Source organism: Hemicordylus capensis, chromosome 4 (assembly GCF_027244095.1).
Source record: "Hemicordylus capensis ecotype Gifberg chromosome 4, rHemCap1.1.pri, whole genome shotgun sequence".
Taxonomy (NCBI): domain Eukaryota; kingdom Metazoa; phylum Chordata; class Lepidosauria; order Squamata; family Cordylidae; genus Hemicordylus; species Hemicordylus capensis.
In genome coordinates this window covers 120,207,763-120,234,267 of record NC_069660.1, presented here as the reverse complement: position 1 = coordinate 120,234,267, position 26,505 = coordinate 120,207,763, and the positions used below count along the sequence as shown (strand labels likewise).

Sequence of the window (26,505 nt, the reverse complement as noted above, 5' to 3'; positions counted from 1 at the left end):
TGGAGACATGGAGTTAAAGTTCCAAATAAAGTAGTTTATTTAGGAAATACACCAGGGATAGATTACGACCTATCATGCCTCATTGCTAGCTACATACAGGAAATGAGGGAAGGGAGGAAGTCTCTCTCTCCAGGTGAGAGAATGAAACCTGAGACTATCAGTCTAACAAAGGGGAAGTTGAGCAGAGAAAGCGTAGTCAGAGAGGGGATTGCTTTGCTCATTATTTCTACCCCTAGTGCCCCTAGAGGTCAATAGGGTTGCAGGTGCCAGGACTCCATGCCATGCGGGAGCTGCATCTCCAACAGGAGCAGAGGCCGGCAGACTGGGCACTCAGGCCTCTGCAAGAGCAAGAGATGGGGAGGGAGGAAAATAATCCATCGTGGAGGAGGCTGGACCAGAGAGAGTGGAGAGTAAAGATCGGGGGGACTGCTTTTCTTGAACATGGTGTTGTTTTGGAATTATTGATCTAATTGAGTGTTAAAAATATGTTGAGAACAATAATGTTAAATTTTTATTTTCATTTATATTTATTTCTCTGAGCATATTCTGGTGTAAAATGTAGTGCATTCAGCTAATTTAAGTGGCAGGATTGTCCATGCAAAAGTTGGTATCTGCAGATCAAAGGGAAGTATGTTTTTCAAAATTTCTTCTTTAAAAAACTCCCAACCTTTCCCTGGGCATATTCTGGTGCAGTCTATTCAGCTAATGTAAGTGGCAGGATTGCCCATGCAAAATTCAGTATCTGCGGGTCATTTGGAAGCATTTCTTCTAAAAATAGAAATGCACTTTTTATTTAGGTACAATAAAAATGTATCTAAATAGCACAAACAGCAAATATTTCTCTCTGTGTTGTATAATTTAGGATTCTGTTGCATGCTAGGGATTGCTTCTGCACTCTGAGTATGCTCACGAAATATACACTGGAGTGAGAAGTAAGCTAGCAACACTGCCACCCTGTGGCTCGAGTTCTTTTGGAGGTCCCCATGAGCAGACTAGCATGCAAGAGAGATTCAGACCCAAGACTCAAACAAAATTCAAAGCTTTATTGGGATATGACAGTATCATGATGGGAGTGACTAAGCAATAATAAATGCACCTCTAGCAGTCTACAATATGTGTATGGGTGTTTGTAAGCTCAGTATTAATCTAAAGAGACCATATGTTCTCAGGAAGGAGGGGAATTGGAAGACAAATGCAGACAAAACTCAGGAGAAGGGGAGGGAGGAAGTGGGCGGCTCAGGCAAGCCAAGTCAGTGTGCCAGAGGGGAGGGAGGAGGAGAAAGGATGGGAGCCTCCAGGGATACAACGGGAATTATTCTAGGTGAAGGATTGGATGTGAGCGATGCTGGCATTCATTGCTGGGGATTGAGGCTTTTAGCAGACAGGCAGGCAGGCTAACCAGGTAGAATCGCAGAACTGGTCCGGATAGTGTGGCCCAGTGAGAGCTTGCCTTGCAATTCAGCTATGTAAAGAAATGCACCAACAAGACCCTTTCTGGGGCTGACTTCTGTCTATGCTCAAGAGCTAAACAGACAGTCAGGTTGAGTAAAAGCTTGCTGGAGCCATGTCTGAAGACAGCCTTTCTTGTAGTCACCAGATCCTTAGACCTGCACATGAAGTTCTTTGAAGCCAGCAATATCCATCATGAATTTCCATACAGGTCAATCGAAGGACCATAAACAATCTCTCACATAAAACAGACATACTTTTCTCAAGGATAGGACACAGATTGCCCCGGTCTCCCAAATATGTGGGCCTCTTATCAGGAAGGAACTGTCTTGGGGCCAGGGGACTTGTAAATAATCTGCTAGCAAGGCCCTGTTGTGGGCAAATTGCATTCTCACAGGCTTTATGGCGCCTTTGTCAGGGTCACGTGTGAATGGGGACAGGCATGAAAGATGGGAGAGGGGGAGCACATGAGGGTCGGTATAGGTGATAACAATCTATGTATGGTCATTCACTCTACTTTGTGTTGCCTTTCACACTTTTCAAATGCAATTCTTCCAATATATATGTGCATCTCAGGAAAATCCCATACAGATGAGACGAGCAATTTGGGGTTACATTTGAACAGTAAATCAAGACAAGAACAGCAGCATACAATCAGTTTCTTAAGGCAATAGCAATTAACTCAAGGAAGGCCCCTTTTGGTCTCATTCTCCCAGAGTGAATGATTCACTCAGAGGGCAGCGTGCTTCTAACCAAAGAATCGCTGACAGGGAAACCTAGTGCAGATGTAGGCCTCAGTTTGGATAACTGGATCTTTGGTTCTGATACTGGGTATCGAGACCTGGGCTGTAACTATTCCTATCTCTTAGATGTTAAGGTCATGATAACATTCCAGTCTCCAGATGTCTGTTTTTTGCTTCTGTAAAACAAAGAACGTTGTACATATAATAGCACAGTAATTACACAAGCACATACTGTGATCGCTGTTGTGGGAGCAGTATTTATAAACAAGTGTGGATGATTTCCTTATTAGGAGAAGGAGGCAATGGAGAAGCAAGCATAAGTGCTCTTGCTATGTTAGATACTTCTCCAACATTGTTGCTGTTATCAATGGCACGAATTGCAAAGTAGAGCATGGTGCCATTCTCTCTGGTGAAGTTTTCAGACTTGAACTGAAGGGATTGTCTGACTCCAGCAACAGCAGGTGTCAGACCAGTAGTGTTCACAGAAATGGCACTCTGAAAGGTAGCATCTCTCAGTTCCAAGGGATTTGAGTTCCTTTTTATTTCATATCTTTCAGCTGCAAAAGAAGAACAATATAGATGTTCAATCATGGAAAAAGACAGTGTGACAAAAATCATATTGCTGCCCCTTTTGAAGCATCTGCAACTTCCTTCTCTTAGGGACTCCTCTCCACATTGACTGGAAGTACACTTCTATCACGGAATCCCTCCATGATCCAGAGGACTCTGGGGCATGTACTCGGACACACTTTCAGCTTATATGGGGTACCAGCTAGGCTTGTTGGGTTAAGCTATTACCCCATGCAAATAGAAGGGATGCCTTAGAACATGCCCAACAGTTTCCCTACAGTTCCACGGCCCTCGGAACGAGCTGAAGATGGAAAGCTGGAAACTCGCTCTCCAGGGGAATGGTACAATACTAATCTAAGGTGTTACATGGATAGAGCGCTAGTGTGAATAAAATTGGCATTTCATTGCCAATTGGCTTTTTCTTTTTGGAAAAATGGTGTTTTTTTCTTTTTGCAGAAAATAATGCCTGACATCCAAACTAACCGAGTGCACATGCTTCAGAAGCCTCTGTGGATGTGCAATGGGAGCTTTCGCTCAGCTCCCCGCAGGCCTTTCGCATGTGTGCTGTTGCATAAGAGGCCTAAGAGTCTGAGTGCCTAAGTGCTGCCTGTGCTCCAGAAGCACTCAGCAGAGCAGAGTTGCTGTTGCTGACCCTAATGGGCAGCACTCTCTGAGCTCTGGGCCTTCTTGATCTACAGCACACATGCTAGAGGACTGCTGGGGTAATGTGAAAACGCCCAGCACGTCCCACACAGGCTCAAAGCAGGCACACTTCATTAGGATGTCAGCCAATATCTTTCTCTATGATCAACCAATAAGCTCCATCGTGAGTGAGAGAGAGAGAGAGAGAGAGAGAGAGTGTGTGTGTGTGTGTGTGTGTGTGTGTGTGTGTGTGTGTGTGTGTGTGTAAACACTGTGCTTACAGCAGAATTTCATACTTACCTTTTCCTGTATCATAATCATTCCCAGGAGCTGTCCATGACAAAAGGAATTCACCAGCATCACTCACTAGCTCTACCTCAAGGTCAGTGATTTTTCCAGGTGGAAAGACATCCTTGGGATTAGCAGGAACTCCTGCCATTACAAAAGAGCCTCCTGATGCAATTCTGCTGAAATTCCCTAGATCTGCTTGGATTTTATCATCACTGACCTCAGGCCTTGGTGGGTTCATTGTTATTATATCTACAAAAAATGCAAAAAGGATGAGACTTTTTTTCAGTTTTGTCTTAATATAATTCCAAACATTTCCACTTATTTGATATAAAGTACATATTCATACATATACATATTTGAAATTTTGGCTCATTTGGTTTAGATATGTATATGATTGTATGCATATTATCTGCAGCGATTTCTATATTCCATCTCTCATTCACCTTCTTCACAATTTGCTTGACAGCTCTTTCTTCACAGCTGTTAAGTCATTGATTAAAGATCAACATGTAGAAAACCAAATTACCTGTTTTTCTTCCTTAACCTTTTTCTTCACTGTCCCTTGGCAACAACCTTAACTCGCTCAGCTGAGCAAGTCTGCAGTTTTGGTGTTATCTTCAATTGTTGCCTATCTTCTGAACCAAGATGATATAAAACCTGCCATTTCCCCCTCTGTAACTTTTAACTGATTCAGCCATTCTCAAATGCTAACTCTCCAAAAATGCTTATCTGACATCTTATTTCCCTATCTTATTATTGCAATAATATTATTCCTACTCTTTCTGGTTTTTCTCTTCCACCTACAACATCTGTCTTAAACTCTTCGGCCTCTCTATCTTGTTGGTTTGGCTGGCTTCAGATATAACGTACAACCATGGTTTATGCTAGCCATACTTAACTCACAATATAGTTCAGGCTTCTAGACATACAACTAACAAGCTATGGATTATGTCTCCTTCTGCTTTTGCTTCTCACCTTTGCTCAGGACTCAGCTTCATAAGTTTACTCCTGTCTCCACAATGCAGCAGCTTCTTGAGATGGAACAGTGACTCAAACTGCTGTTTGTCAATGGTCTTTAGATCACAAACTGTGGTTTGCCAGCCAGGGGCAGCTCTCCCATGAGGTGAAGTGAGGTGACAGCCTCATGAGACAAGGGTGGGCATCCTGCCTCCACCCCTCAGAGCAGTAACCCTCCTGCCTGCTGCAGTCCATTACTGCCTCTCTGCCTCCTCTCCACTGTCGCTGCTCTTGTTCTGGGCTCTTCCCCCTTCACTGCCTGCACCCTTCCAGGGTATGCTCTGCCCTCTAGCCTATGCCACTGCTCTTCTTGTTGAAGGCAACGTGCATCCAGCTTCACCCACCCATCTGCCTCTCTTCCTTGCCACTGCTCCAGCACCAGCTTGCATGCTCTCTCTTACTGTCTCTCCAGGAGCAACTTCGCCTCCTTAGTCATCTGATAGTCTGATGGTGCTGGAGAGATAGTGGTTGAGAGCGAGTGGGCTGCTGTTGGTGTGTTGATGTCGACAAGGAGAGAGAGTGGAGGGGAAGCTGGACACACTCTGTGGCTATTCCCACAATAACTGGAAAGTGGGCTAAGGGAGCTTAGCCCGCTTTCCAGTGATTATGGGAACAGCCCTTTGCTCCCAAGGTGGCTAGCCCACCTAAGATGGGCACTCCGTTAACCTCGTCTTCCTGCTTACATGGCAACACACGAGTAGACCCCCAACCGAGAAGCTACAAGCAGCCTCCCAGTATCAGGGGTCCCCCCTAGAATGCCCCACGTGCTCACACGGAGCATTCTGGGACTTCCAGGGGCCGCACGGCCCCCAATCCCCACAGCCCCCACCGGCTCCATGACGGAGCTGGCAGTCATGTGGGCAGCCAATCCAGCCTCCCAGGGCCACACATTTAATCGTCTGTGGGAAGAGCGGGCTAAGCCTGCTCTCCCCACAGACCCACCAGAAGCTCTTCTCACTGATCATGAGAAGAGCTTCACGGTCTGCAATGGCAGTGGTGCGGGTCAGAGGGAAGAGCAAACCCTGGATGGCTGAGGGGCAAGAAGGGCAGCATCAGCACCAGGCTGATAAGGGTGGTGGAGTGTTGTGTTCCAGTTCAGCTCAAGTGGTAAAAAGCACTGAGCCTGCACTGTTGCAAACCAACTTCAGACCAGAATCTGGTTTCGGATTCTGGTTCGTCGTTCCCAAACCAGTTCTGGAGGGTTGTGGGTTCATATACAACACAAAAACTATTGTTTAGCTAAGCAAAATATGATTTCATCTTACATGTGAGCTGCCTTTGCCTCTCTTGTCTGCATATGTCATTGTAATGGGTTTAAACTTCTCATTTGTTTCCACACTATCCTATCTCTGCTTTGGCTTCTCTCTTTATTTTCCATCTTGATCTCTTCACTTATCAAACACTAACTTTATTTCCAAGCTCAACCTTCCATCTGCTGTTTCTTTTTACAGTGCTGTTCTTTTACATCATTTCTCTGCTTGATCAGTATTTGATACATGAATGCCCATTCCTCCCAACTCCCTGGGGTCCATATGGTGGTCTTATTAGGTGGCAAGCTTAACAAGCAGAGCCATCTCTTATTCCATCGTTTTAGATGTCACTCAGTAAGACAAGAGACTTTGGATAAATGACAAACAAAGGTTATGCATACATACATCTTCTTTGTTTCCTTCCCATTATCAGTTTAATGTATTGAAACCACCATTCCAAACTGCAGCACCTTCCCAGTATTGATTAAGGCCCTACTCATGCATTGACTTCGCTGCTATCACAAGTGGCTGTATGAATACCAGAACTCTGTAGGTGGGACCACCCAATCAGCACTGTACATTATACAGCGCTTTTTATTATACAGTATGTGGTTTGAGATGTCCCTATGTACTATGAAAAAAAGCCTTTCTTATACCAGGGAAATGAACTTCCTGACATGAAGCCTAGATCAAGAAGTTGCCCAACTCCCTGTTAGGAAGATAATGGAAGCAGAGCGGAGTATAAAATTCCTTAATGTCACTAAGTGAGGGACACAACATTGTAAAATCTTTGTAAGTATTGCAGAAGTCTGAACCCACAATTTAACACCACAGTGCAATCTTAAGCAAAGTAAATCTAGCTCCGCTCAATGGGCCTTACTCCTTAATAAACATGTTTAATATCGGAGACACCGTTCATAGTGCTGATTCCCTTATATTTAGAAACTGGCCATGTTCAGCCCCAGCACAGCATGGTGGTTGCCACATTGAGGCTGTTCGCATGAGCAGCCAAGCCCATGTGAACCGTGGGTAGATCCCAGCAGGGCTGCAGTTCTAAACCCAGCACTGAAGCCTGGCTCCTAGCAGAGGTTAAGGGAGCAAACATGCCCTTAATCTGGCTCCCAGGATCGTGTGTCACCGTGAGCTGCTTGCACAGAGCTGCTTGCTCTGACTCAGAGATGGGTGCATAGAGCACTGTGGGAATCCCCCAGGGCACTGCATTCAGTGCGTGCTGCATTGCAGAATTCTCAGAGACCGAGACAATGAGTCCTGGCCTCTGTTCACCCATACTGCCAGGAGCAGCACAGACAGTCATCCCTGCTACTCCTGGCAGTGCTGCTCATGTGGGTGTGCGGCTTGTGCACCACAGAGGCTTGGAGTGGTTGTCTGGGGGAAGGTAGGCGGAACCCTGCCTCACCTCCCCACCCGCCAAACCACATGTATGGCCATGTGCTTAGCTGCATTGCATGTTTTTTTAGACTCTGAGCCATTTTGGAACAGGAAACCTGCTTCCTATTTTTTTCCTGTATAAACCACTTTGTTGTTGAAAAAAGTATATCCCCAGGATCCTGCATTTTATTTAAACAGTAATGCTCCTTCATATTGAATCCTTACCATTCTCTACATAACCTGGTACATACAAAGTCTGGCTCTGTCTGCGGATGCGTCTGGCAGTTTTCTCTTTCCCTTGGACACGCACTTTAATGTTGTATCTACCATTTCCTTTGAAAGATGTGAAATACCTTGAGTAGATTCCATCAAGCCTGACAATATCAGCACCTAGGCACATAAACATTAAAAATGTTTTTTAAAAAAGCAATCATCTTCCTGCTCGTAACAGGGATGTCGTGAGCTTCCCAATGGCTGGGGGACAAATTGTAACTAGGGGCCCCCAGAGGCCCAAGCCACGCCCCCTGTCTGACATCAGATGCAAGGGGAAGGGCAACCTAACCCACCCAAGCCTTCCCCTCCACAAACACGAGCCCCCTCTTCCCTAGCTACGCCCCTGATCAGGACACCCTGAATTCTGAGGTGGGCTATTAACAGAACCATTATCTTTGTAAAAGTTCTGGGAGCTGATGATAAACCGAATGGTAGTGCTTGATATGGTTGCCTGCATACTTGAATCGGAGAAAAGGGTAGCTTTCTGGGTGAATGGAAATGTGGAGATATGCCTTTGTGAGGTCTATTGATGCCAGGTAATGTAAGTGATGGAGAGATCCTGCAATTGACCACAGGGTTTCCATTTTGAATTTCCTGTGTTTTATGAATTTGCTGAGAAATGTTAGGTCTAATACAGCCCTGAGGGAGCCATCCTTCTTTGGTACAGTAAACAGAACGGAATACATCCCCACCCCGTGTTGTTGAGGAGGAATAGGCTCTACAGCACCAATCTCCTCCAAATGATGGATAGCTTGCAGTAGGCTGGTATGCTTGGAATGCAAGTTTGACAATGGAGTTGCCAGGAATATGTCTGGGTGTGTGAGAGAGAAGTTCTGTACTGTAACTGTACTGTATGGAATGAAGGACGCATTTGTCACCAGTGGAGAGTTCCCAAGCACAAAAATACTCTGCTAAGCAACACCCACCACCACTTGGAGGGGTCAAGTGTGAAGACTGCTGCTTGTTTGCTTTAGTCTGGGGAGTAAACCCCAGTCATTGTTGACCTGAGGATTTGATGGCTGAATGAAATCTATTCCAGTAGCAATATTATGATCAGTTATCTATATCTCTTGGTCTATTCGAGGAAAGAATGCAAGGTCTGAAATGGCTTTTTATTTTGCCTTGTTGGGGGCACCCCAAAATATTAGACCCAGAGGTACCGACCCAGAAGTATATGGAATTCAGGCCTGTGTCTGATTTCATTTTATATTAAGAAATGAATTAATGCCTGGACTCAGGGTGAACTGACACCCAGAACTCATGAGGAAGAGGCGATCCAGCATTGTATTGTGAAATGGGTACTCAAGGAAGCACAAAAGCCAGGCCAGAACAATCCAAATGCTAAAATGTGACTCACTATCAGATAATGTCTGTGGAAGAGGCCAGAGGCTGAACTCCCCTTTCCTGTTGCAAGAAGTCTATGTTAATCCTTGTCAATGATCGCTCTGCTATACTCAATTTCTCTCTATAGAAATTCAACATAGGTAACTGCACACAAAAGAAAACACCTATAGACTTTAATTCTTACTTTACTAACACTTTAACACCTTTTGGGATCAGGCTAGCAAATCTGGGACAAGGGAAGACCCCCATTTGCAACTCAGAGATGCAGATTTGCCTTGGGCAATGTCCCCTCCTCAAGATAGCAGCTAACAGAAGATGAGATTGAGATCTCTCTGGACTGGCTAATATCCTGACTAATTAAAAGATGATATCCAGAAGGTAACAGCAAGTTGACACCTTTTGGAACACAGGAAGGATGAGGATATTTGGAATAGACTCTATGAGAGATCAAAGGAGAATACAACTATAAAGAATGAGGCTTACTGGACAGAGAGCTAGCAGTCTTGTGCCTACACGCAATCTTGAGCCTACAAGCAAGATCTGCTCACGAGCAATCCCAGAGTTTGCTGCTAAGCCACGGGGCAACAAGCAGGAACTCTGTCCATGGACTGGAGCTGTCTGTGACTTCCACTGCGCAGTGAGAAGTCTAGACTTACCCAGCCATGGTACCTTCACTCTCTGCCTCGCTCTGAGCAAACTGTCTGCTTGACCACCAGAAGCCAGACCACCGCTCCCAAGTTGCTGTTCCCAGCCAAAACCTCTCTCCTTCAGCTGAAAGATCCACCGTCCTAAATGTATCTATTACCCAAGCTTTTACTTAAATACTGTTTTGATAGTTTTAAACATTGTTTTAGACATCTAAATGGTTGTAATGTTTTAGCCTTTTTATTCTGTTGTAATTTGTATTGTTTTACTGTAAACCACCCAGAGACATAAGTTTTGAGTGGTATACAAATATGTTCAAATGGAGGAAGGGAGAAAGGGAGACGGAAGGGTCTAGTTAAGATTAAAAGAAGTAACCCACTCTGTTCTTCACTGGTCAGATCTCACCTGAAATTAAGAAGGCTTTTAAGGAACTGGAACAAATCCAGAGGAGGGCAACAAAGATCCAGAAACCAAAGATCTGGAAACCAAGTCCTATGAAGAATTGTTGGAGGATGAGAAACTGCTGAACCTAGATAAAGAGGACTAAGGGTATAGTCTTAAAATGCCTTATAGCAGTCTTTAAATGCTGGAAAGGCTGTCACATAGAAGAAGGAATAGATGTTGCTCCTGAGGGCAAGGCTGGAACCAATGGGCTGAAAGGACAAGGTAGAAGTTTCAGGCTAGACATGAGGAGGAATCTCCAAATTACAAGAGCTGTACCACAGAGAGGAACACTCTGCCTCACACAGTGGTGGGCTCTCCTTCACTAGAGATGTTTGAACAGAAACTGGAGGGCCATCAGTCAAGGACACGGGTGAATTAATGATAGGCAAGGTAGGCACTTGCCTATGGTGGCAAATTTTGAGGGGCGGTGGCAAATTCTGATGGCCAGGGAAGGGGCCGAAGGAAAGTTCTTAGTCTTTTTTTAAATTACCTTTTTAAAAGTGCTTCTGTGAGGTGTGGAATGAAGAATGGAGAGCAGCCACCAGTCGGTGGATAGTGAGGGTGGTGGTCAGGAATCATTCCTCTATCCCTCCACCCTCCCACATGAGAGTCCGGGCAGCGGGCAGCTGTGGCCCATTTTGGAGGTGGAGGTGGCAGAAGTGGTGGAAGCTCTTTCACCCATCCCTCTGCCCTCCCTCCCAAGTGAGCTAATTTGAAACGATCATCCCATCCATCCCGAGAATGGGCCAGTGGGGATGGTGAAGGCAGTGACAGGAACTCCTTCCCTCCGCCCTCCCAAATGATTGCTCCAGCTGGCTGCAGCCCATTTTTGGGCCTCTCTGCGTGTGTGCTCTTCATTCTTAATTCTGGCACTTTTAAAAAGGTATTTTTTAAAAAGGCTAAGAACTTTCCCTTCCCCCCACTCACCCCACCAGCCCTGCTGAAGGGAAATATGTCTTTGGGGACAGAGAGGGGCAGCAAATCATTCATTGCCTATGGATGGAAGAAAGCTTAATCCGACCCTAGTCAGGGATGCTGTAGCAGTTTCCTACACGGAGCAGATGATTGGACTAAAAGACTTCTAATGTTCCTTCTAATTCTAACATTCAATGATCCTATGTGCAAAATGCTTTTCCTTCACCCATGAACTATTGTAGTCTTCCATCTCCCCACACATGTGGAATTCAGAAGAGGATTGCCTCGCAGCTTATGTTTAATTCACAACTCACCATGCAGGAGAGAACCTTTGGGTATTCTGTCCAGTCTCTCTCAAAGGCAGAAAGGCTCCTTGGCTATGGGGAGCAGAGGAGGAGTAGCACTGTGATGTGTATCACAGTCACAACACAGATTACTCACCACACCATCAATGGTGTTTAGAGAGTACAATATGGTATCAGTGTGCACCATACCATAACTCAGCAGCAGAACATGTGCTTTGAATGTCCCACCCTGGACATCTCCGGTTGAGATCCTTTCTAACCAGTATTGCCCAGGATTGGATCTTCTGTATGCAAAGCACAAGTTCTGCTACTGAGCCACACTGAGGTAGTTGTCTCCCCTTAGATTTCTCTTTTCCTGGCTAAACATTCTCACCTTCTTTGACCTCATAGGACTTGGTTTCCAGATCCCTCACCATCTTTGTTGCCCTCCTCTGAACTTGGATTGTTCTGGTTTATCAAGTAGCCAGTTGAGAAAGACCTCTGCCAGGGACCCTGGAGAGCCACTGCTGGCCATCGTGGGCTAGATGGGCAAAGGTCTGACTCAGTATAAAGCAGTTTGCTCATAACCTTTGAAATGATGCACAGAGACAAATTCTAAAATACATACCATAAATGCTTGAAAATAACATACCTGCACCATTGTCAAGAAGTTCCATCTCTACAGCTGTTCCAGACTCTGGTTCAACTGTGGCTATAACATTTGCACCAATAACAGGCAAAAATCCTTGACTGACTAATGCATAAACTATCACTGGATTAGGAAAGTTATTGGAATCTCTATTCATATACACCTTCACAGTCACTGGAGGCTCAGTTGAAGACGCTGCTCGAGTGGTGACAGTCATCGATATGACTTGAGCCTCTGAGTGTGTATTCTGGATTGAGTAAGTCCAGTCTCCCACCTGCAAATCAAAGTTTTGAAGTCCAAAAAGACATTCAAAATATTCAGTATCCAAGACTTCATTTTTCTTAAACACAGTTTTGTTCATTTGGTTTTTTGGTTTGATAAACATGGGAGTAAGGCCTTTTTTAAAAACACCAAGAACAGAAGGCAGCAGAGTCTTGCTGGGCATATGACAGACTAGACGATCATTTGACTGCCCCAAAAGGACCCTGTGGAACCAAGCCCTAAGAGACAGTGATACTCAGTCCCTGAAATGTTTGTGTTACTCCCTATTCTGAACTGAGCTACTGCACTGGACCCTGCTTCACCTCCTGATCTGGTTTTTAGCTAATCCATTCCAATCACCTCAAAAGGATGACTCCTCTGGATTTATTCCAAAGCTTTGGATACATCCCAGAAGTTGTTTTTGATAGGGACTGCTGCTGTTATAGGTGTGAGCCTCTTAGCCCTGGTGCTGCAAGACTGCCCACAGTCAAGACTACCTTACTCTGACTGAAGTTTCATATAAAAGATAAAATAGTATATTAACAATCAGTCACACATATCACAAACAGCAATATCACAACAGAACTTCAGTGTTAAATATTGTAACAGGCCTGAGTCAATGTCTTGCGATGAAATTTTGCCAAAGGCCTGGCAGCAGCCTCAGGATATGTACTCTTGCACTTTCTCCAGAGTTCAGGGCTTTGTTTGCTCTTGAGCTGAAACTTGCCCCAACGTCCTCATTTCCCTTCAAGGTCAAAGCTCTTCCAAACAAAAAGCTCTATTGATGGCTGGTCCATTTAAATGTATTTTGACAGGTGTTTTCTTCATCATACGCATAGTCAAATTAGCAGATCCTGAATGCTCTGAGCAGGACCAAGCAGGGTTCCAAGCTCAACTCATTTCTCAAATGAACATTATCATCATCACTATCATGATATCAATGTGAGCACCCTCCAGGTGAGCATCAGCTACAGGGAAGCTGGATTCAGGTGGCTGCAGTGATGGCGCCCCATCCCACTACTAAAGCCTAGCTCTTGAGCAGCTTTAGGGCTTTGGTTTCAAAGCTGCATGACCAGCCCTAAGATTCCTATCCTGAGAGAGAAGAAATATCATAGTGAGATAGTGAGGGTCCTTTGTTGCACAGTAAGAGAATCTTGCATCCAGGACTTCTGGAAGTAAATGGGTTTGAGAAGCTATCAGAAGCAAGCTTGGCCATGGTGCAAGGCTCCCCAACGCTGACCTAACTCATCGTGTGGTGGCACAAACCTTTGTTGGGACAGCTGCAGTTCCAGCTTGTCCATAAGATGGCCTTACCCACTTTCTAAAAGGAATGTGCTTTAGCTCTTTAGCTTGTCATCCCTAGAGCTAAATATGCACAGAGTTTTAAAGAAAACTCAGTTCTTACCTCTGCGATTCCATTAAGCTTGAGTCGAGCTGTTCGGACATTGGTCATTTCAATGACAAAGTCTTTTTGAAGGTATTTTTTCCCTTTGGGATCCGTCAGGATAATTAGTGGTGGAGATGTGCTCTTACTCCATGTGACTACGAAGAATGTGTCTTTTCCTACAGTTTTATCAATGGATATCAGACCATCCAGCCACATGCCAGTACTGATGCTGTTGCATTTACTTTCAAGCTGTTAGGAATTTTTGAAAAGTATTATAATGAAGCTGTGTTAGATAATAAATAGGGTTTAATTTCTTAGAGGGTAAACATGTCATTACATTGGCTAGAGGCTGCTGTCACATTGGATAACGATCAATAATAATAATACAGTGCTCTGTCAGGTAGAAATGCTGGTACTGCCATAAGCAGACTAGTCTTGCTCCATCCAGATCTTGATTTGTGCCATGGTGATGATAAAGCCGGTTGCCTAACATCACATGGCTAGAAATATGTATAGGTGATCTTAAAAGCTGCTACGTTTAAAAGCAAGTATTGCAGCTGTAGAACAACACTGTCCTTCAGTTCCCATGCTCATGGGCCAGCCAAAGTAGATGCAGCATAATATACCACCAGATATATTTATTGGCTGCCATCCTGACTGACGAAGCACAAGTGCTGCATATGAAGCACCGGCACGTATGTGGTCAGGGGGATTTCAACCACCTCACCTTCCTCCATGAACATTATGTGCCACTGGAAAATATGCCCCTGAGGTAGTGGAACCCTCAGGGATATATTTGTAGGTAGCACAGGCTTCCAAGGAAAGAGAAGGTCTTCAAAATTTCCTCCCCAACATGGGCATCGGTGCTGCGTTAGGAATTCTGCAACAGCACCGGCATTTCTCATGTAGCATATGTGCTTCATTACTCAGGATATCAGCCATTGTTGTTATGTACTTTTTCATGTATGTTTTAATAATCTTATAAATTGGTTCCTGCCTTGGAAGCTTTAACTGAAAGGTGGTGAGATGTGAACATTTTACATATCCCTATCCAACCCGAGCACAGCATCTCGCCAGTGTCTGTTGATGGTGTCTAGCTTCTCTCTCTCAATTGTGAGCCCTTTTAGGACAGGGATCGTCTTCTTTTTTCATATAAGCTGATTTGATAACTTTTTTGTTGGAAAGCAGTGTATAAATATTCTTAATAATAATAATAGCTACATGTTTCAAATTATGCATAGAGCAATTTGATTAGCAGAACACTGGCAATAGCATTGTGCTTAAAAGTGAGACAAACTCTCTGACTAAATGCAACTGGTCAGAGTTGACCAAATTGTTATGGACCAGTACACAACTTTAGACTTAAAGGTACCAGCCCAGAAGTATGTGGAATATAGGCCTGTGTCTGATTTCATTTTATATTAAGAGTTCAATTAAATGCCTGAACTTGAGGGGAATCTCATGATTGCCTGGTAAATGATTTGTAGAGGCAGGAGTAATCTAGCATTGGTTATCAGCGTCTGTGGAAACTCACTGAGACAATGGGTCAGGCTTAATTACCAGTCTCACACCGCTGAAATTAACCTGCTGTCCAGTAATCCCCTTACCTCACTGACAGGATGCTCCTGCCATGTCCAAATGTGTTGATTAACTCACATGTGCCCCTTTTTGATGTTACTTTGAATATTCTTTTGCTATAAATACACACTAGATAGAAGTACACAAGAAATAATGTAATTGCTGTCTCACACTAACTCCTGACTCTTAACACCTTTTGGGACCAGGCTAGCACATCTGGGATGCAGATTTGCTTTGGACTATGTCCCCTCCTCAAGATAGCAGCTAACAGAAGATGAGATTGAGATCTCTCTGAACTGACCAAATATCCTGAGCTAATTTTGGTAATTAAAAGACAATATTCAGAGGATAGCAGGAATAAATGCCTTTTGTGATCCAGAAGACTCAAATGGACATCAAAGGATGGAACCACTATAAGAAGGAGTCTCTGGACATGGCATCTTAGCTATCTTGTACCTACAGCAAGATTTGCTCACAGCAATGCCAGAGTTTGCTGCCCAAGCCATGGGGCTAGAGGCAGGAACTCTGTCCATGGACAGGAACTGTCTGTGACTTCTATTGCGCAGTGAGAAGTCAAAACTTTCCCCCAGCCATGGTGCTCTGACTCTCAGCCGTGATTTGAGCACTGCAACAACTCCTGTCTCCAGCCAGAGGCCTCTTTCAGCTGAAAGATCCTGTGCTCTCAAGTCTCTGATCCTGGTAAATATGCTGCTCCTACAAGCCTGGAATCCCCTCATCCCTTCCCCTTCACCTGCCCCCCTTCTCCTCTCCCCCTACTAATTTCTGATCCCCCAAACCATACCAGCCCTTAGCCTGCCTTCCTCCCCCCCCCCCCCCGCTTTTTCTGTCTGTATCTGAATTGTATTAGGCTCTAGGAAGATTTAATTGCACACACATATGTTAGTTAGGCACATTACACGACACCTTGAATTGGAAACATGTTTTTTAATGGGGATTATTTTATCCTGATGAGCAACTTTTTATAATAAAGCCCATTGAACTTTCTGAGTGTGTGTCTCTCTATCTCTGTTTGTGCGCCCAGATCCTACATGGTCACCATCTCCAAGAACCAATTCAGTTTGTGTATGATGTGACTTTGCCTCTTTCCATCTGAGCATGTACAGAGTGCGAAACCAGGTATAGTTCACAACAAAATGCAACTGGTCAGAGCTGCTAACTTGGCAAAGAGGCACTTTTTAATGTGTTGATTCTCTTTATTTAGCAGGAGGAGAGTAACTGGCCCTATCTACCCCCAGCACAGGACCTCCAGTGACTGTTGCTGGTGTCTATCTTATGTTTCTTTTTAGATTGTGAGCCCTTTGGGGACAGGGATCCATCTTATTCATTCATTCATTCATTCATTCATTCATTCATTCCTCTGTGTAAACCACCCATCAATCAATCAATCAACTGGTGATCAAAAACAGGAGGAGGCACAAATAAAGAGGTACAAATCTCACTCCAGAAATGAAGAGAGGCTAATGTGTCACAAATGTGATATGGCAGAAATACACCTCCTAACTGGATGGCAGAGAGAAAGGGGGGGAGGGGATTATGTTTTTCTGGGAAAGAGAGAAAACTAATTTCTAAATTATCTGAGGAATTATAAAATTCCCTATAGATATGGTGACAGACCACAACAGAACATACAGTGGTGAGCAATACATTTGGAAACATGATATGCTCACATTCCATTGAACCAGGGGAAGTGAATTTTTGCCTTTTCTGGAATCTTAGGAACATAGGAGGCTGCCTTATACTGAGTCAGACCATTGGTCCATCTAACTCAGTATTGTCTACAGAGACTGGCAGTGGCTTCCCCAAGGTTACAGGGAGGATTCTCTCTCAGCCCTATCTGGAGATGCCAGGGAGGGAGCTTGGAACCTTCTGTATGCAAGCATGCAGATATTCTTTCCAGAACAGCCTCATTCCCTAAGGGGAATATCTTACAGTGCTCACACATGTAGTTTCCCATTCAAATTCAAACCAGGGTGAACCCTGTTTAGCAAAGGGGACAATTTTTGCTTGCTACTAAAAGACCAGCACTCCTTCTTGCTTCTACTCCAACAAAACATTCAACAAATTAGGAGAAATCCCAAGTGAGCTGATGATGAAGCACGATATGTGAGAATTATATGACGTCTTACAAGAAAGAACTTTCTATTAGATGGGACAATAGTCTAATTACTTTCATTTTTAATAATGTATCAATACAAATTTTGAAACCCACTCTCATGTGAACAATCATATCATGAGTGGGCTGAAGGGGGAAAGCTTTAGTACTCCAACAAGCTCCAGCCAATTCTGCCTTTGGGCCTCAGTGCAGAGGGAAGGGAGGGAAGGGAGTCCCAAGTCAACCCATAATACTTTTTCCTAATTTTCTCTTAGTCTTGTTGCATTGTTAATGTAGAACATCCATCTACAATCTGAATACCATTTCAACTTTTAAACAAAATTAACCCTTGGTGTGTGCTAGTTGGTAAATATGAAATCTTAAATTGACACTCCAGTTCACCATAGTACTGCCTGTGAGCCTGCAGGCAGAACCTTTGTTATTTTTTAATTTTGATCAGCATCTAGCATTTTGGGGAATAATAGTAACAGCCTGCTTGCTCCCAATTCTACTGAAGCCAGACCTGAATAGACATCTGAGCAGTATTTCCACTTCCTGATGAAATTGTACTGAAAGCATCTATGAGTCCGTTGGAATCCAAATTATCCGTGGCAGCAAACTTCAAACCTCCTGGAATGCAATTGGAAGAATGATCAGCATAATCTGTCATTTGCAATATCTGTTTCTGTTGTGCCTTGTAGTGATCAGGGGTGTAGCGACCATTGAGCTTGCGACTGGGTTACTTGAGAGAGTGCCTTGCCCCATACGTCCCTACCCATACCTTAAGATCTTCTTCAGAGGCCCTCCTCCAGGTGCCCTTGCCAAAAGAGGTGAGGTGGGTGGCTACCAGGGAAAGGGCCTTTTCGGTAGTTGCACTCCATTTATGGAATAGCCTCCCCAGTGAGGTTTGCCTGGCTTCATCATTTTGTTCTTTTAGATGCCAGGTAAAGAACTTTTTGTCCACTCAGGCTTTTAAATTTGAGTTTTCAGATTTGATCTGATTTTTAACTAATTTTAAAATGAATTTTTAAGGTACTTTGTATTGTATTTTGTATTTTCTTTTCACCTTTTCTTTGTCTGTTATGATTTAATGTGTTATGTGCTTTTATTGTATGTTTTAATCCTCTGTTGTGAACAATTTGTTGAGAACAATTTGTTATGGGGCATCTAACAAATAGTTTATAATTATTATTTATTATTGTTGTTGTTGTTATAATTAACCACTTACAGGGGAAATGAAATTCTGCCAGAGCTGCAACAGCCCTGTTCTCAGCCCTGGCCCCGCCCATGAGGTCTGACATCAGATGCAGGGGGTGGGGCTTGGTATCGTGCTTGCTGGGCAAGAGGGCCACTGGTTGGACTATTCCCTCCAGCCCCCAACAAGCTCCCTACATCCTGGGTGGTGAAAGCAACCAGTTTGCAAGTGTGGAAGCAGAAATATAGCCACAGATGGTGGACACGGCTTTTTAATTCTGTGAAGTATGTATCTAGCTGCTCATTGCTGCACACATGTCTAGTGGAATCAAGGTATGTGACTTTTAAAGCAATGAAACTGTGCTTTCCTATCAACATAAAATGAATCAGAACCGTCCATTTTCTCAGTCCCTGCAGATCCACCATTTTCTATTACGACTGGCTGCTGCTCTATTACATCTTATATTAGAAATTACAATCATCTACATGAAATTTGTAATGATGAGAAAAGGTTGTAAGGATTCTAAATGTCTGCTTTGTAGCACCTCAGTCATAGTAGAACATCTTCCTCTCTCCATTTGCTCAGTGCATGGCTTGATAGGGTCTATATACAGTTATAATATGGGCTTATGGTAAAACTTCTAATGGAATCTAGAATACTGTAGGCATTTTCTTACTGGGTCTGATGCACTAAGCTTTGATGTATGCTGCTGCTGCTGCTGCTATGGTTGCTATAGAGTTTTTATTGTATTTTGCTGCTTCTCCATTTGTAATTTATATCATTTCTGTTTTTCCATGTATTGTTATTTTAGTTTTATTTTAGCTTGCATGGATTTCAGATTTCACTCACACAAAGGGGCAGGTCTATACTTTTTATCTAATGCCAGCCTCAGTCCTCTAAACCACACCCTATACTGTCCGGTGACTGCTCCCCATGGCCAAGATGCCTGACAGTTGGGTTGCAGGGTTAAATGAATTTTTAGAATTAATTTGGGGAGATTATTCTTGAGATGAGGGAGTTAATTTTTGGTGAATAAATTGTGACATCATGGGTTTGCAATGATCTGTTTGAACTGTGCAGGTGAGCCTCGCAGTTTTCAAGGGCTGCTTGGCTGGACGAATAGGCCCAGCAGCCACTCGGCCCGCAGCCCCCACCAGCCCCCACTACCATGCTCAGCTCACACACACCCCTGGCCATGCACATGGTGGCTAAAATTACAAAAAAGTGATGGTTCTATGTGGCAGGGCCTCACGGCGGCAAGGGAAATCTTGCAGTGATGGCAGGGGGGCTTGCTGAGTGGTGGGGGGTCATGGCAGGGGCAGTCCGGATGCCAAAATCACCTTGGTGCGCCACTGCATACAGTGTTCCAGGGTTTGGTGCCTCTGAACATAAGGGTCTGAGTTAGCTATAATAGCTAATAGGAGCAGGTTCCTTGGAAGGAACAAGTAGGACGAGCTTGTTGTGGCTGGAGCTAAGGGGAGGTTTGGATGAGGGTGGCTTTGCTGGGTGGCTGGGACTGACAGCACCCACATGTCTCAGAGGTGCCATCAGCCACCATTTAGCAGCATAGCTGAGTCTTGTAAGGCTTGGATATTCTGCTTGCTTGCTTACTTACCTGTCATGTCTGCCAGTATTTCCAGTTCTGGCGCAGCACTTGGCCCCAAGGCGATGGTGTGAATTTTTGAGCCACTTTTCTTAACTTCATCAAAGCAAGACCTCACTGAATTGTCTTCTCCATCTGTCAAGAGGACAATTTCAGTGCCTTAAGTGCTGGGATACTTCTGTAAAAAGACCTGTATTGAAAAGAACATTTCAAATGTTAGCAGCAAAAGTACAAATAATGTTGAAGTCACAGGATGTTGTATGGAATTAGAGCGCAGGAGAGAATTCTACAAAGCTCTCCAAACATCGTTTTCATTTTAGCACAAACTGTATCAGAACTGATTTCTCAGCCTGCAACAAGAGGAGGATTTGGTGAGATAGAGGCAATAATATGTCTTACTATTGTTAAAGAAATAGTATTCTACATATCTTCTTTAACGCTTCAGCAAAGAATACAGTGTGGATTTGGGTATTCTTTCAAATACAGGAAGTCCTGAGACTTATCTATGAAAAACCAACAAAATCCCCAATCGGTTTCAAATTAAATATTCGGAGTCTTCCCAATCTGCCCTACCTTCCCTCTCCATATCAAAGCCCTATGGCAAGATGATCCCTACATATCTGGGGGAGAGGGATAACCACAAAAAGGAAATCAGATTATACCTCCATTACTAAGCAGGCAGAGGCTGGGCTGGGCTGGGCAGAGGGTCTACACAGAGCTGTAGTGGGTAAAAGGCAGCCAGCGATGGCCACTCTGCTGCCTTCCTTGCTTCCTTGCTGCCTGCAGCAGCCAGCTGACCAGCACTAGAGTGCAGGCTTCAGTGAAGCCTGGGGAGGCTTCTCTGGAAGCTCCGCCCACCCACCGAAGAGCTGAAAGGCGGAAAGGAAAGGAGCTGTCGCAGCTTGCCTGGAGCCATTTTCCCACAGGAAACAATGTTATAAATGGTTCCTGTATCAAGCTCAGATACCCTATTTCATTTTCTGTTCCTTTCAGTGCTGGAGGTATGTCAGTCACAGACATGTAGATATGCTGCAACCACAGTGGTGCAACTGGGTGGGAAAACACACCACAACGCCATGGCATCAGCCTCATTATCCATACTTTATTATGGCAGCTGTGCTTACGGCACTCTGTCGTAGAATGTTAAAGGCCAAAGGACTAAGGATTGGAGACTGTTGTGTTATCCATGTGGTGTGGCTTGCACTTCTGTATTCCAAGCCACATTGGTACCAACTGTAAAGGTGGATGTTTGGGGTTCTTTCTACACCAATGCCATATCGTTCTGAGGAATGGCAGCACAGCACACTACCAGTGTGGCTCTGGACCCAACAACACATAAATGGCAATTATGTTCTGAGAGACAGCCATAATGCTACTGCACAGTGTTACCTCGGGTCGCAAAATGTAATTCTGCACTGATAACAGCAGAAGACCAGACAAGTGCACGTTGTCACTCAGTCACTTGTCCCAAGAATGGGTGAGTAGCAAACTGAGTAGGTGGATGCAGTTCATTTATCCGTTCTGTCATTCTCTTCTGGCAACTGACCCTCTGCACAATTTCCCACATCCCTTTGTTGTTTACACTCCCATACATGCCACCCTGGTAATTATTTTAGTAGTATTTTAGTAGTATTTCCAGTGTGCCGAGGAGGATTTTTTGGATTTTATTGGGTGCTACTGATCCCATGGAATGCTGATTCTCTTTTATATTTGTCTTGACTTCACGTTGGTCTTCGACCGAAACAAAGTGTCAGATTGTGTCCTTTTTAGCTTATATGTATTTTAGCTACTCTGTTTGTGCTTTATAGCATATTTTAAACATTTTGTATTTTTTAGATTCCTCCCATCTCAGCCTTATCTGCTATATCAATCTTAATCTCCGTAATACTGTAACATTTTTTCCCCTTTTATGTAGCATTTATTGTATAGTATTACTGTTTTATAACCTGTGCTGGTCTATGACCGTAATAAAGATTGATTGACTCATGCCACCCTGGTAGTGGAGATCTAGTCATGAATCTTTGCTGTGAGTGCTGCCTCCTTTGGAGATTAGATCATCTTTGACAGTGAAAGAATTTTTTTTTCTCTTGCAGCCTTGAATATGTGGAACATGTCACTGCTTCAGATCTGCCATATCTGCGACCTTGGACTATTTAGACAGGCTTTTAAAACTTCCCCTTCAGCTGCCTGCTTTGAGGCTGAGAGCCATGGATTCCGCCTACAGCTGCCCAGTGTGGCAGACTACCGACCTACAGCAGCCTTGACTTTCGAGCCTTGAAATGGCCCTGCCCAGCCAGGCTGGCTATTGGATCCTGCCAACGAGCTGGAAGCACAACATACACTTCCTGTGTGGACTGTGGCTTTTCCTCAGTAACAAGGCCATCACAAGAGATAAGAGGACCAAGCTGCCCTTGCACTCCCCCCTTGCACTCCCTGTACTTGGAGCAAGGATTTGTACAAGCATGTAAAACTCCCATAGTAGCTGATTATATATCAGTGTCTGCACTTCTGAGCCTGAAAAGTTGCTGCTCCACCAATGATCACTATTGAGAATGAAGCAGCCAATTCTTTTTAACATGCTGCTACTGCTGTTTAGTTGTTATGCAGAAAAAGAGCTAGCTTGTTAACAGCTGATTCTCAGTTGTCTATCAGTGTCAACTGCTTCCCATGCTGCCACCCTCACCAAAAAATTACCCTTGCAAACTAGTCTTCTAGTACTGTGCCCTGGCTTTCCAATAATATAGCTCAAAAAGAAAATTAATGATGGAAAAAGTAAAATGTGTAACCATAGAGATAATGGTCAAATTTTCTCCTTCACCTGAAATCCTGAGCGGACTCCTGAACAAATGCTGGTTCCTCCAGCAGCTGAGGTAGGCAGAGAATTTACAAGAGAACTGCGCACATGGTCAGTGCTTATCTGTTGCAAACCAGTCTTGATGGTAGCAGAATTACTGAATGTGACAATTCCAACCCAGGAATCCTTTTCAATGATTTGTAAGACAAATAGTTCCGCAGCTTGCCTCAGTCGATTAATGCGATCATACTGCATATAAAGAAAACGAATTCACAGAATGGTCAAAGCCATCCAGGACAGCAAATACAAATATTTTAAAATACTTCTTGTTTTTAGTATGCTTAGATTGTTTGATAAACGTATATGAATACACATAATATTTATAAGTATCCTGAGTAACCTCATCTACATTGTTGTTTGGGCCACAATCCACCTGGATGTTTTCATGCAGAAGTCCCATTGAAATGAATCTGAGGCACTCAAGAGCACTGGTCATTTCAGTGGGGCTAATCCGTTGGATTATCTATTATAGTAATTCTCCTGGGTGTGCCTTGGAATGTGCGTGCCGGCACCCAGATGATTGGCTGGGCAGCGGAGGCACCTGATTGGCTGAGGCACACCCAGGAGAATTGGCCTGCCGGGCAACCGCAGCAGCGAGGCGGCAGTGGCCCAGCCGTGGTGGTTGCAGCAGGCCTGGCTGGAGAGGCGAGGCGGTGGCAGGCTGCGGAAGCGAGGCACGGTAGCGGCGGCGGCCCCAGCCGCTGAAGTGAGGCGGCAGCAGGCCCGGCCACAGCGGCGGCACCTCGGCCGCCATGGCGGCACTCTTATCCGGCAGCCTGGGCCCAGACGGAGACTAGGGCAGGTGTGCAGGGGGGGGAGGTAGCCGGCCCCAAAGAGTGCACAGATGCTCTGTGTGGGGGTCGGCTAGTGAAGTATATTTATGCTAATCTATTAGTTGCTATATTTTGTCTACATGTTAGGTATTAGGCACATATAAACTAAATACTAAATTCTATCATCTATAGTATTACTATAAGTGGTGTAGCAAGGTTGGAGTGGGAGTAGGGACAAGATGGGCCCCATGATCCCAATCTTCTTGCACCCCCCCCCCCAAATATGTGTTGCAGAAAAACTGTAAGGACATGATGAAAACAAGAGTTAGCATGCCCTTTCTTTCTATTCAATGCATATATTACACCTTCTGGGTGTAATCAGGGGCGTAACTATAATAGGGCAAGGGGAGACAGTTGTCTGGGGGCCCACTGCCTTGGGGGGCCCCCAGAGGCAAGTCACATGACTGACTCCCTCAGCCATGCACACGCCCAGGCTTCCTTCAGTTGTATTCATCCTCCGAAATTGATGTGAGTGTTAAGACTTGGAGCTACCAGAACAGCATGTCTTTCTCTAGTACCATTAAATGACTTGCATTGTACACAATTTACAAAACCTTTTAAAAAATAATTTAGGATGATGTGGCACACGGGAGATAGATAGATAGATAGATAGATAGATAGATAGATAGATTAGATTAGATTAGATTAGATTAGATTAGATTAGATTAGATTAGATTAGATATCTTCATGAGCTGAGCTTCAGTGAGGGGGGGCATTTTAAAATCTTGTCTCTGGGCCCACTCCAACTTTGCTATGCCCCTGGGTGTAATATTATATTACGAAATGCCCTGAACTGGCCTGGGGAGAGGCGAGCCCACCAGAGAACCCCATACACATATGGCCGCCGCTGCAGCCCCAAAGGCCACCAAATCCTTGGTGGTGGTAAGTTGCTGATTTTTAAAACAATTGTAATGCCCCAACACCCTTGAATGAGGCCTGAACCGGCTCGGCTGGTTCAGCTCAAGGTTGAGCCGAACCGATTCAAGCTTGAGCAGGCTCAACCTCAAGGAGGCACGCACACCCCTATTCTCTTCCTCACTAGTTTGTTTCACCGCTAAAAATGAGAATTTGAATCTCCTTTTTCTCCTACATAAGATTTCTCCTGCAGTCAATACCCACACAGTAGAGAACCAGTGTTGTGTAGTGGTTAGAGTGCCAAGACTAGGATTTCGGGACTTGCATTCAAATCTTTTCCCATTAAGTCATGAAGCTCACTGTGGAACTTTAGGTAAGAGACACTCTCTCTCTTCCAAACCTACCTCACAGGATTGTCATGAGCATAAAAGTGGAAGGAAGAACATGTACACTACCCTGAACTCTTTGGAGGAGGCACAGGATATGTGTCTATAACTTATACATATTGACGAGTTTAAGCCATATGCACTCCAGTCCTAAGCATGTATCACAACAGTAAGCAACCCAGTTTGATCCCTTATGTTATTCAAAATATGGAGGAAACAGGAGGGAACAGGGAAAATACGGAGGGAACAGGCACAGAGGTAACAAGTTGGAAGGTTTGAATTTTGGTCCCTCTGGCCTGCCTGGACTTTAACATCTGGCCCCCTCAAGGCTGCATTCTATCTCTCAGCCCAAACAAGGGGTTGCCTACCAGCTTGCCACTGCATCCTAGCCGTGAGGTTCTAGCTGGCTGCCTTCCAGGATTGCCAGGACTACCTGATTTGGACATCTGTTGCCTGCTACCTCAGCAATAACTCGTGAGAGGAGGAGCTGCTGGGTGGCTGAGGCACATAAATCTCTGGAAGGCACGCCTGAGGCGTGGCTGGCACAGTCTACCTGTAGGCAACCGCCAAAGGGGGTCGGCCTTTGGGGCTGGGCCTTCAGAGCAGGACTAAGGGCTGGGGGGAGGTTTGGGCTAGAGGTTGTTGGTTTTTATTGTACTGAGTTGTGCCAGGCCTGTTGCAGAGATGTGTTTGGGCTCTCTTGAGTGGGATGGTGTGAGGGGTGCGTCCGGCAGTTCTGGGGCGGCTAGTGCTGTAGTGGTGGGTAATAGAAGAATTGGCGCCAGCAGAGCAGCTGGCCATTACAGGGGAAGCAAAATCAGTAATTTAGTAACTGTTTCCACTTCCAACTGCTTTGTCGACTCTCAGGCCTTGGGAAGCAGCTCCAACTACTCACAGAGCCTGGCCTTGCTCCTCTGCAATGCCAGGTCAGTTCAGAATAAAACCGAAATCATCCATGATTTGATCATGGATGAGGGAGCTGACCTTGCTTGTATAACTGAGAACTGGTTGGGGGAGGTGAGTGGTCCAGTGTGGGCTCAGCTTCTCTCTCTAGGTTACTCTATTGTGAAGCAGGCTAGGGGAAGTGGGCGGGGGGGTGGGGTGGCATGACTGTGGTCCATAAGACTACTATCTCCCTTACCAGGGCCCCTGTGAGACAGTTGACTTATATTGAGTGTGTATTTCTGAGGCTGGGAACTAGGGATAGATTGGGGATTTTGTTGGTGCACATTTACCCCGCTGCCCAACTAACTCCCTAACTGAGCTGACGGAGCTGGTCGCAGAGTTGGTGTTGGAGTCTCCCAAGCTTCTGGTGCTGGGGCACTTCAATATCCACTTTGGGGCTGGCTTGTCTGGTGCAGCTCAGGAGTTCATAGCGCCCATGACAACTACGGGCCTATCCCAATTAGTTTCTGAACCAACTCATATTGCCGGCCACACATTCAATTTGGACTTTTGTTCGGATCAGGGGGGTGTTCTGTGGGTGGGGGATCCGGTGGTTTTCCCATTGTCATGGATGGACCACTACCTGGTTA

The 26,505-nt window shown here is 44.8% G+C and overlaps 1 pseudogene; it reads right to left on the bottom strand.

The window, feature by feature from the left end:
- Positions 1-1,028: 1,028 nt before the first annotated feature.
- Positions 1,029-26,505, bottom strand: part of LOC128325169 (calcium-activated chloride channel regulator 1-like) — a 49,694-nt pseudogene continuing 24,217 nt past the window's right edge.